This window comes from Periophthalmus magnuspinnatus, chromosome 21, assembly GCF_009829125.3.
Source record: "Periophthalmus magnuspinnatus isolate fPerMag1 chromosome 21, fPerMag1.2.pri, whole genome shotgun sequence".
In the NCBI taxonomy this organism is placed as follows: domain Eukaryota; kingdom Metazoa; phylum Chordata; class Actinopteri; order Gobiiformes; family Gobiidae; genus Periophthalmus; species Periophthalmus magnuspinnatus.
Genome location: NC_047146.1, coordinates 19,418,268 through 19,430,521, shown reverse-complemented (window position 1 = coordinate 19,430,521; position 12,254 = coordinate 19,418,268). Strand labels below are relative to the sequence as shown.

The 12,254-nt window shown below is 38.0% G+C and overlaps 1 protein-coding gene across 1 annotated transcript in view; it reads left to right on the top strand.

The window, feature by feature from the left end:
• LOC117389779 (interleukin-1 receptor-like 1) overlaps positions 1–12,254 on the top strand; it is a 28,953-nt gene continuing 16,699 nt past the window's right edge. The window contains exon 1 of the mRNA XM_033987502.2: positions 1–197. The gene's annotated coding sequence lies outside the window, so the exon portion shown is untranslated. The remainder of the gene's footprint in view (positions 198–12,254) is intronic.

Below are 12,254 nucleotides of genomic sequence, written 5' to 3'. Positions count from 1 at the left end.
TTGCTCAATCCCGAGGACACACTCACACGCATCGGCTTCGCAACAACAGCACACCACGCTCAGGAAGTTGCACCAAGCGGCAGGAAAGCTGAGGAGAGGAAGTACCGAGCAGTAAACCCTGGAAAAAACTACCGTAAACAACCGTGACCACACAAGCGTGACCACGTGACTGAGCCAGGAGGACCGCGCGAGGACAGGTGAGTGCGTTTGGGGTCTCGCGCAAATCTTTGAAATTGTAATTGATAACTGTTGTAACGTACCAATAGCAGCCCAATACGTAGCCTAAACCTTTTGTAATAACCCTTAAGCAACTGTTAATTGGTAAATGTTCTAAATTACAGAATATTTACTCTTGGGAGCTTTAATCTATGTTTGAATGCAGTTACCTTAGCAAACGCATACCAGGAGATGTGTTTTGTTTCATTCACACATGTTTGAGTAACCCTTTATGATTTGTCTGTCGCCATCTCCAAACCTCAAAATGCTTTGTTCCACCTTTTAATGATGTTATGAAGCAATAGTTTTGAAGTTAACAGCTGCCTTTTACATTTTAATGAGCAATGCCAGGGCTGAAATCAATCAAATGATGCTAATTAAAATGCATGGAGTTTAAAAACACAGTGGAGCACTTCCTGTATTACCACATGACATCACAAGATGGAACACAGTGTTTTCCCTGAGAAAAGAACTCGGCCCTAAATATGCAGGGTTTGTGTGTTATACAAACCCAGTATTATTACATAGAATAGCTAGAATTCTGCGTTTTACTGTTTAAAAGTATAATTTACTTTTTCACTAATATCCGACCTATGACTCCAGACAGAAGGCAGCATGTTCAAATCTCCAGTTAAAAGCAGTGTGCTGCATGGAGCAGTGATCACATGGACAACACTAGTAGCTTTTGATTTATATTGTGATTTTGAATCCTTTTAAATTGAGTTGCATTATATAACAGCACAAGAAACTGAAAGGACTGAAACAGCTTATTTGTTTGTTGCACTGTTTGTTATGTATTTTATCTATCTATCAATACATCTTCAATCCACCCATCCATTCATCATCTGTCTATCTATCTATCTATCTATCTATCTATCTATCTATCTATCTATCTATCTATCTATCTATCTATACATCTTCTGTCTGTCTGTCCATCTATCTATACATCCATCTATCTATACATCTTCTATTCATCTGTCTGTCTGTCTATCAATACATCTTCTATCCATCCATCCATCTATCTATCTGTCTATCAATACATCTTCTATCTATCCATCCATTCATCATCTGTCTGTCTATCTGTTCGTCTGTCTATCTATCTATCTATCTATCTATCTATCTATCTATCTATCTATCTATCTATTTATCAGTACATCTTCTATCTATCCATTCATCCATCCATCCCTGCTGTCATGATACAAAACTTTTGATAGAAATAAATAAAAATGATACTCGATACCGATTCCGATATCACAATGATAATTAAAAAAAACTCTCTTTAGACAACAGAATGTGATTTTCAACATTAAATCCTAGTACTTTTTTATTTTAACATATGATCTTGTGTGTAATCCCTCAGTCGTCTTTAGGTTCCATAGTGGTCCATGGGTGTTTACTAGTTTATAGGGTCTTATACTTGTTCTGATACAGCTCAAGGTGATTCTAAAGATATTCAGGAAAGGTTCATTTCTGTCCTGTGAATGTGACTTTCTTTTGTATTGATACCTGCTCAAATGAGTATCTAGTATCAATAGTAGTATTTGTATCAATTCATATATGATTTTCGATACTTTTGACAATCCTACTATCTATCTCGCTATCTATTGATCTATCTGTTTATATATCTGTCCACACACTTGAGTTATTATTCAGAAATGACTGCGGCTCTGTCATATTGATACTACAGAGCTGCTGTTTTGAGTGTGTGTTACTGTCTTCCACTCTGTATTAAAAGCTTTGTGGTCTGCCTGATCTCCTCTTAGTAGTTGTTGTGGTCTCCTTGTTCCCCTCATCTCATGTCGGTTAGTTATGAAGGTTGGGGAAAGTCCAAAACCGCTTCCTCACTCAACCTGGGAAAACTAAATGTGCCATTATGCAAATTAAGTGCTGCAGAATTGTCATGTGCTAGTGGTGAGATTTGACACTATATAGGCCTGATTGTTGAGTTGAGTTTTTCCTCAGACATGCATGAATCACACTAAATACAACTTTGAGAGAATAAATGAGAATGGAAACAACTATAACATGGTTTTATTCAGTGGTTCCCAACTAACATCTTTCTCCTATCTGAAAAATATCATTTTTTTCTAGTAGTTAACAAAGATGTTACAGAACAGTGATTATAAAATCTTTACTGCCATTAAGACCAGTCAAGTTTGAACCACTGGGGGGTCTCAACCCACAGGTTGGGAATGACTGATGTTTAGCCGGTGATGTTTAGTCGGTCTTGCAGTCGCAGAGGCAAACACTCAGGGTTGGGAAGTTCAGGGAGGCCATGGAGGAGGACTATCAGTCGACCTCAAAGAAATTCTGACAAACTGTCCGGCGCCTCAGGAGGTGAAGCAGTGCTTCACCAACACTGTTTGCAGTGCAGGTGGACAGCTGCTGACCTCGACTGGGGACGTTGATGGACAGTGGAAGTAATATTTTTAGGATCTCCTCAATCCCATCATCACATCAGGAGGAAGGACAGTTTGACGACTCAGAGGCGGACTCGTCCGTCACCAGGGCTGAAGTCACTGAGGTGGTTGGCAAGCTCCTCAGTGGCAAGGTGCCGGGTTGGATGAGATCCATCCTGAGTATCTTAAGTCTCTGGATGTTGTGAGGCTGTCTTGGCTAACTTGCATTTGCAACATTGCATGGTGGTTGTGGACTGTGCCTCTGGACTGGTAGACCAGAGTGGTGGTCTCTCTGTTTAACAAGGGAGACCGGAGGGGTGTGTTCCAACTACAGGGAAATCACACTTTTCAATGAGATAGTCAAACCAGTCAAGCAGTGTGGTTTTCGTCCCGGATGTGGAGTACTCTATGAGATGTGGAGGTCGGGCTTTTTTCCATCCCACAGGTTATTAATAGCCTGCCCCAGCCCTCCCCACACAGCAGAATCAATAAATGCAACTTTATTTCTGCAAAAAACCTGCTTGAAAACAGACATAATGGGAGTGAATCCATACATTTTCTTTCAAAAACAAAAAAGACCTCATTTTCCATCTCGAAATTGTTTGTTATTGGTGCCATTTACTCTGGCAAATGGTTGTAATTTGGCGTGGTTGGGTGGCACGCAATGCCGTGCAAAGGTGACGCGCTCCGGTGGCATTAGGTTATAGGTTAATTGTGCCATTTATGTGGTACATAAACTTTATTATCATACACAATCACATATAGGCCAATATAGATGAATATTAGTTTGTTTTAAAATATTTTCTAAGCTATAGTAATTAGTAGCCTACTTATTTTAGTGTACTTCTGTGAAAAAATGACCCACCCCAACTCGCTCCGCTATAAATACATTTTTTCCCAGCCTGCCCCAACCTGAGCTGCAGGTCAGAAGTCAACCCGCACATCTCTACTCTATACCTTCCATCTGGTGCTCAAGGGTTCATGGGAGTTCACATGTGCTTTGTGGATCTGGAGAAGGTATTTGACCGTGTCCCTCGTGGTGTCCTTTAGGGAGTGCTCCTGGAGTATGGGGTCCGGGTCCCTTTGCTACGGGCTGTCGAGGCCCTGGAGCAGGAGCTATGTTTGCATTGCCAGCAGTAAGTCAGACCTGTTCCCAGTGCATGTTGGACTCTGCCAGGGTTTCCCTTTATCACTGGTAGATTTTCTAAGTGCAGTCGGGGGCTGTTAGGGGTCAGGTATTGGGGCCACAGCATTTCATCTCTGCTGTTTGCAGATGATCTTGTCTTGATGGTTTCATCGAGCCAGGACTTGCAACATGTGCTAGGCCGGTTTCCAGCCAAATGTGAAGTAACTGGGATGAGAATCAGCTCCTCCAAAACAAAGGCCATGATTTTTGACTGGAAAAAGGTGGTTTGCCTTCTCCGAATGGGGAGTGCCCGTATCTGGTGGAGGAGTTCAAGTATCTCGGGGTCTTGTTTGCGAGTGACAGAAGGATGGAGCGTGAGATTGACAGGCAGATCAGTGCAGCGTCTGCAGTGATGTGGTCGGTGTATCGGACAGTTGTGGTAAAGAAGGAGATGAGTCGAAAGGCAAAGCTCTCGATTTACTGGTCTTTCTATATTCCTACCCTCACCTATGGTCATGAGCTTTGGGTAATGACCGAAAGAACAAGATCACAAATACAAGTGGTCGAAATGAGTTTCCTGATGTTTAGTCAGTGACGTTTGTGGTGATGTTTAATTGGTGATGTTTTAGTTCTTAATATGTCTTATAATGTTTACCCAGTGATGTTTTTCTGTTAAGTTGGTGGGTGGAAAACATAACTTGGCTCAGGGCAGCTCTTCTCTCACTCTTGTCTCTCTTCTCACTTCAGACTTCTCCTTCATGTCTGTCCCAGGTGAGTCACTCTATTGTTCTCTCTGCTCAGGAAATGTCTATGTCCTGCTTAATTTTAGTCATACTTTTTTGTATAGCTGCTGAATGAATTAGATTTTTATTGTAAAAAATATCTATATATTTTTTTATTTTCCCTGTATTTGTTAACAAAAATTCAAATGTCAAGCGTTTAAAGACCAGCTATGTCGTAACTAATGTCCGTGACTTTTGAGTGTAAAAAACACATTTCAAACAACATTTCAAATTTAACTGCTTAGTGTTTCAGAAACAAATCTGAAGTAATATTGTAGGCCCTGTGGTTATTAATTATTTTATTTATTTTATTTTATCAGGAAGTCCCATCGAGATTATATCTAATTTTCAAGGGAGCCCTAAGTGTACAGTTAAAACATAAAATATTTACAATTAATAAAATGCCTAAAAAAATGTACATTTAAATATTTGTTGAAAAGATGACAGATATAGTGTGTTTAAATTCATTTAAGGAAATTACATTAAGTTTGACTTGGTTTATGAGAGTGTTTCAATAAATGGGGTATAGAATCTAAAACCAGTTTTCCTGTTGCTCTGTGTAGATTTGTGGTACTGCTGAGGTCAGTCTCTCCTGAGACCTGGTAATGATAAGAATTGAACTGAATCATTGAATCAGAGACGTGAGATACTATGGAAGTTTTATTACTATAAAGAAAACCTATTTGAAAGGTTGTCAGTGTGTGTTTTAAAAGATAGCCTGCTATCCAATCAAAAAGTATTTATATAATGAGGGACAGGTCACCATTTAAAGTACAGGGCCAGATGGGGTCATAGGAGCCCGTGCCATGAGATCTGGTGAAGTGCATAGTTTTTGTTTTTGACAAATTTAGGGCTAGTTTAGATTTATTAGTGACCACTGAAAAATATTAAATGCATTTTGTATTTTGGGCAGTGCAATTGGAAGATGGCGGGTAGCATAATTAATATACAAAGTAAAAAGTAATGGATCAAGGAGCATGGAGCTGTGTATCCATCTGCCATTACAGAGTAAAGCTGAGGTGGTGTAGTGTTGCAGGACAGTCTTGCACTTCTTGTGGTTTCCTGTCACATGTGTCATTTTCAAGCATATAGCTCTCTGAAATCTGTGTACCTGAAATAAATGTAGTAACGTGAGAAGGCATGCTCATGTAATGGATAGGGCTGACAGATTTGTATTGTTTTAACAGGATTCTGTTCAAAGGTCACTATTTAAATACATCAAGAGAGATTTTTTGACAAAAATATTTAAATATGACCTAACAAACTAATACAAGAATCGTACCGTTTGTTTTATTTTTGTTGTTTGGAAAAGAAATGATGGTACTTCAAAAACTGCAGCCTTTGGGATTTGCTAATTGCACCCATTGGAACTGCGATTTAGATTAAATTGTAAAGAATTTTGCAGCCCTAGTGATGAATAATGGTTCTTTCTTTTTTTCTTTTTCTTTATTCTTTATTTGTCAGAGACAAATCCATTAATCTTACAAAAGAAAAAGATGATTTGTACCAGATTTAGCTACTGCTACTTTCCATCTGCCTGTTGAGGTTCTGCTCCCATGCAAACAGCAAATGGTTTTCAATCTACTGAGACATTTGGTCCATTGTTTCAAAGCTTATTTTCTTGTGGCTTACATAGTAGATGCCACAGGGTATTTTAAAAGGTTAGACCCAGTAAAGTTCTGTTTTAAATCTGGTTTAGATCTGCTGGTACTGAAACAGACAAATATTTTCTTAGATGGTACTTGTTCCTCTAGTGAACAGCTTTTACACACCATATATATATAGTGTACCCTAGTTTGTGTCTTGTGGTTTTCACATTTTATCTTTCTCAGAAAAGCCCTCACTGATGTGGTGATGCTGCAGTGAGCGTTATGTTTCCTTTATTTGGTGTAAAGGTGCTGCCTACTGCATACTCTGCTAAATGGTTGAATGGTTGAATGTTGTATATTGCTGAATTGAAAGTGCAGTACAGTGTTAGTTTGGTTTTGTGTGTGTGTGTGTGTGCGTTGTCTGTGTGGCCATGATGCTGTGAGTTTTGTGCATCTCGCGAAAGAGGAAAGAAACGCTTCCTCCATGCGTACTTGTGTATTATGTTTCACAATCAATCAATGTTCTTCACTGTCAGTTTCACAAATTTACCCCTGATTTAGAGTTTGAAATGGTGAAAAAAGAAAAAAAGCAGAGTGAGGTGGCAGTGGGCAGGAGCAGATGTGCGTATTAGTGGAGGGTAGAGAGACATGAGGTTTGTTAGTCAATTAATGATGTATTTTGCATTTAAATCAACAAAATTCACATTGTTGCTTAATAAATGTGTGTTATCTTAGCAACTGTGTATGTGAATTGAGTCAAAACTTAACTCTGGTTTTAGCAGATTTGTCTTAATTAGATGGACAAGCAGTAATACTGTCTATCGCAGTATAATTAGGGAACAAAATGTCAATATAAAAAATGCCCAATCACCCAACTCTAGGCCATCTCTTGCTTGTCTCCATGGAAATGTTAATATTTTGCCAAGAAGATAAATTTAATACTATACTGTGGAATATGCCAGGCAACACAATAACAATAATAGATCACCATTCCTCAAGTCAAATAAAACTTTCTGAATAAAGTGAATGTAACATACATTTAGGTTTACTTATTGAGTATAGCTTGAATTGAAATGACTTATTTTCAATTCTAAAATTTTCACTCTTATTATTTTTTAGTTCTTTTATTGTGAAATAAATAATGATGATTATTATTTAACTGGATAATCTTGACTTGTCAGCTTTTTTTGCATTTATTTCACTAGCATCTCTTTATGAAATGCACTGGGTTTGGCTGTCAGATGTATTATGCACAGGAAATATCCGATTTTCAGTCTTGCTGTACATTGATAAACAGAAAACAGCTGTTACTAACATGTGCTAGCTTTGTTATACTAACATGTCAGCTGGAAATACAGTGGTTTATCTTAAGATCAAGTCAGCATTTGGTGAGTAATTAATGATTATTTTAACTTTATATCTGCTTTTTGACTTCTTGTTTTTGCCCGAGTTTGCGTTTTCTCTTGTCCAAGACTTATGCTCTACAAGGCTCTACTTATTAGCTCATCCTTATTGCTAAAGAAACCCACACTGGGAGCTAGTACCCCACAAGGTCCTAGGACCCCTCCATCATGCAGGACAGTTGACTTAAGAAAGTGGAGAAACTTGAGGACCACACATTGGTTCGCTCCAAAGTGAAACAATGGAAACATGGCACAGTGGTTTGCATGGTCATCAAATAACTGCATCTCGGTGGTCCTTGGCAACAAATGCAATGCAAACAGCACCCTAATAATGACCTGATGGTCTCTCAGCACAATGTTTAACTGAAAATGCGGAGTCATGCATTGGTGCAGGAGGATGAAGCTGTTTGCTGACTGTAGACTATTAATTTTCCTTCATGGACAGTGTGAGACTCAAAGTGTGGAGTCAGGAGAACATGTTCCTCTGGGTGTGGACTTTCACTTCTCTTCTCGGGATCAGATCCTTCTTCACTGGGCTGCTTTGACCCAAGATACTGCATGCCCCAGAGATTAAAAAACCCCCAAACAAAAACAAACAATATTTCTTGTTCTTTACGGCAATCAACCAAAATTCACAATCTAAGGGTGTTGCAGCTAGTAGCCAGCACATGCTGGGGAAAAATATCTAATTGCGATTTTTCTAGCAGGTCATTTAGTCGGTTGATAGCAACTAATCATTTTATTTCAATGATAAGGACAACAGCAGAAAACAGAAGTGAGTGAAGGAGTGAATTAGATGAAGATTTGGTATTTTTGGTATTTATATATAAAAAGGCAGATTAAACTCATGATTCCCAAGTTTAATCTGTCTTTATATAGATACCTTGTTTCATAGTACTTTTTTCTGTGTAAATAGGAGTTTTTGTGAGTGCAGTTTGGGTCACATACATAGAGATACGTAATAGTTTTGACACAACAAGAGCATTTTCCAGAAGTCCTTGTCTTTCTGTTTAGGAAATCTGTGATAGTATAAACACTTTCTCTGTTTGTGTACTTTGTGTACTTTGTGTACACAAAGGGTTGCACATATTTATCACACTGTGAGGGCCTCTTATGGGGACAAAAATCATATCACCTTGATGTAAATCCTTTATTATTAGACCAACAATGTGGTTTAAAATTCAGATATGGGTTGAAATAGGTTAAGGTTAGGGGTTAGATTAAAGTTAGGATCATTAACCAGAAAAGGAATAAAAGGCAATGTAATGTACCTTAGAAGTATGGAAACCCAACGTGTTTGTGTGGACAAGAGATGGAAAGTACTGACCAGTCTGTCTTGTCCTGTCCCTTTGCGTCTGAACACACAGCTCTGATCAAACATCATTACACAAGCGTTTCCCCAAAGCATACACAGGCCTCACAAACTACTGTTACACACACTAAAGACAGGACCACTGAGCCACTATTAGCAGAGACGAAGGAGTTTGACTGGTTCTTGACAGTAGTCCGTGTACTTGGTTGTCTTTATTGCACTGAAAAACATGCATCTTTACTGTGAGCAGGCTTTCATCTCTATAAACCTGGCTCTTACATGGCCTAGAAAAGGGCCTCCACCTGCTTGTTCCATCGTAATGTTTTTCTTCCGACGCATGGTGTTAACTTTCTGTTTCTATGGAATAATGCAGGTGATGTGCCACCTCCTGAAAGTTTCATAGCACAAAATGCGCATAAAAAACACATGAAAAAACTGTCTCACTGCTCAGTCACCACTTCATTCTTCACTTATCCTCCCCAACATCTTCTGTAAATTTCTTCCACACTTTAGTGCCTGAGTATGAGATTCTTTCAGTAAATGCAATATAAACATGTAACCAATAAAGTTATTGTCTCTAAAACAAATATGGTTCGTCTCCCTTGGCCTTGTCCCCCAGACCCCTAATTCACTAGCCTAGGTAGCGAGAAGACTTCTCGTGATTTTTGTGAGAATCTGTCTTGTTCGGCTTCAGGTGAAGCATTTGCATGTGACCAGTCACACAACAGCACTGTGAGTAAACATAACATACAAACATGGTGACGTAAACAGACGTACTTCAGCCTATTTTTATTCATAAAAATGTGCAGAGGGAAGCGCTGTGTGCATTTGTGGACATTTTCTTACCACTCAAACCTCTAATGCAGAACAATACAGGATTATGCAAACATGTATGAATCAATTGAAATACAACTCTGAGTAAGCTTAGGAGGGAACACATGGTATAACATGGATAAAAACTTATAAAAGAGGCAATTTTACATAATGTCTCCTTTAATTAGTCAAAAATACTCAAATCATTTCTAATTCTTTTTATTTCACATTTGTTGTGGGGCAGAGCGACATGTTCTCATCTCAAGAGGAAATACTCATCATATCTCCTCTACATATAACATGATTGTACTGATTAAACTGTGGAAAATCTCTCAGGCTCATTTGACAGGACTTTATGGCAGCAGTGAGTGGAGCAACAGTAAACAAGGTCAAAGGTCATGGTGATGGCCCTGGTCACATGACTTACTGCACATCATCTCAGGGTTACAGTCCACACAGCTACTTTCTATTTACTACAGTGCTGAAAAACAACTGTCATGAAAAATGGGTTGAAATAAATGAATAATTAGTTGGCACAAATGATCAAAGAAAAGATTAATTAAAGGAGACATATTATTCTTTATTTCTGGGTATTTAGTTTTTTATGTTATACCCTGTATACAATAAAAAAATGTAATGTACATTTTCCAAAAATAAAAACACAAATGAAAATCTGCTGCTGGCTACACAGTGAAATGTTACTATGAAGAGGCAATGCTTCTCACTTCTGATTTTTGTAACAGGTCAATGGTTCCACTAAGCTGTTTTTAGATCAATATTGCCTTTTATAATGAACAAAATGTATGGACATATTAAAGGCCTGATTTACACCTGAAAAACAGAACAAGTTCATTTTAAACAGTTTACAGTGGTCCAAAGTTATTCCTCACTTACCTTATTCATTCTGAGCATACTAATTCTTAACCACGATGAGTTTGTAAAGGCTTTGTACAACTACCAGCGAAAAGAGTAGTTCACATTCACGTTCACATCTCTGAATATCACAGCATGATTTTCTTGTGCCCTCTCCTGGCATTAGAGCCGTATTTTATACTCACAAAATCTGGAAAAAAATGTGTGTAGGCAACAAAATGTAAAGTTATATGCCTTTGCACACGTTATGCGTTTGTTTCTCATAGATTGATTTGACCTGTGGGCTTTATTAGGCAGGAGGGAAGAAGCAGAAAAACACTGATGAGAGTATCCAACATGTGTGCAGCAGTGTAGAGATTTAGCGTCTCCTCATAAGAACCATCTGGACGGTAAAGTGCTGTTCTAAACCTCCTCACTCTCCTCCTCACTGTGAGCTTTGAAATGAAGTCTCAGAATGAAGACTTAAATGGCACAGAGACAGAAACTCGGAGCTCTCTCGTGTTGATCTCCTGAGGCTTCTTCTCAAGCTCTCCTCTGTTTGAGCTGGTCCTAAAATAGCCCTTGCACTAGTATATTTTTAACTTTATCTGATAAAAATGCATTTAAAAAATCTTAATGCACAATAGAAATAATTATTTGACTAGTCGACTAATCTAAAAAAAATAAAAAATTGTTTGGCTAGTTGACAACTTGGGGTTTCTGATTAAGAGTCTGAAGAAATGCAGGAATGATGCGCCAGTGAGTCTTAATATTTTACCATACATTTTACCAGTCATATCAAATAGTGGCTACTTTTATAAATTTGTTGAATCACTGGATTCTGACAGGAGCTTTATGATAAATCAAACATAAAGTAGGAGTTTATATAAAAGCTAATTGGGCTTTTCTCTTATTTATCAGCAGATAATTCACCAGTTTTATTTGTGCATAATTGTTTTGTGACCGGCACTAGTTTAGCAGCTGGGCAATAAGTAACCTGTCTCTCACTGGATTGATATGTGTCAATCTGAAGTGAGTTCTACATTTATCAATCAAATGTTATGACAACGTGATGAAAATAGTAATAGATTTCCGCTAAATTAGGCTGAAGTACATCTGTCTGCACCTCCAGATCACTCCACTCACTACTGTCATAAAATCCTGTTTTAGTTCACTCTGGTGCTTTGCCTTTTACAAAACTTGCCTTGCCTGTGTCATGTGCCAGAACTCAAAACTCAAATGATCTTCATCACATCACACCAAAATAAAGCCTCAGACAAATCCTGAACAGAAAGATATTCTTGATATCACATATTCATTGTGTAACACTGGACAGCTTTGGTGACAAAGAATAAAGACAAAACGGACGTAATCAAACTTCAAATTCACCAAATTTGGATTATTACTATGTGTGCATCGATTCAGAATTGTTTTACGGCTCATTATAGATACAAACTAACTACTTAAGTGTTTCATTCTGTTATGTATCTATTGCAGTTTTTAGCATATATAGATGATATAAATGGATAGAAAATCTTGCTTTAGGGTGATTGTGTCAGTCATCCACACTATGTTTGGTTACTCAAATGAGGCTACCACTGTGTGAAGTAAAAAATAAAATACAACTTAACAGCAAAAGATGTCAAAGATCAACTATTGAAAATTAAAGTAAGAGGTCTCACTCTGCACTTACTATAGTGAAGAGTAAAGATCCTTAAAAACACAAACCTCCCTCTTTGAGTTTTTGAAGCCAATGTTTCTT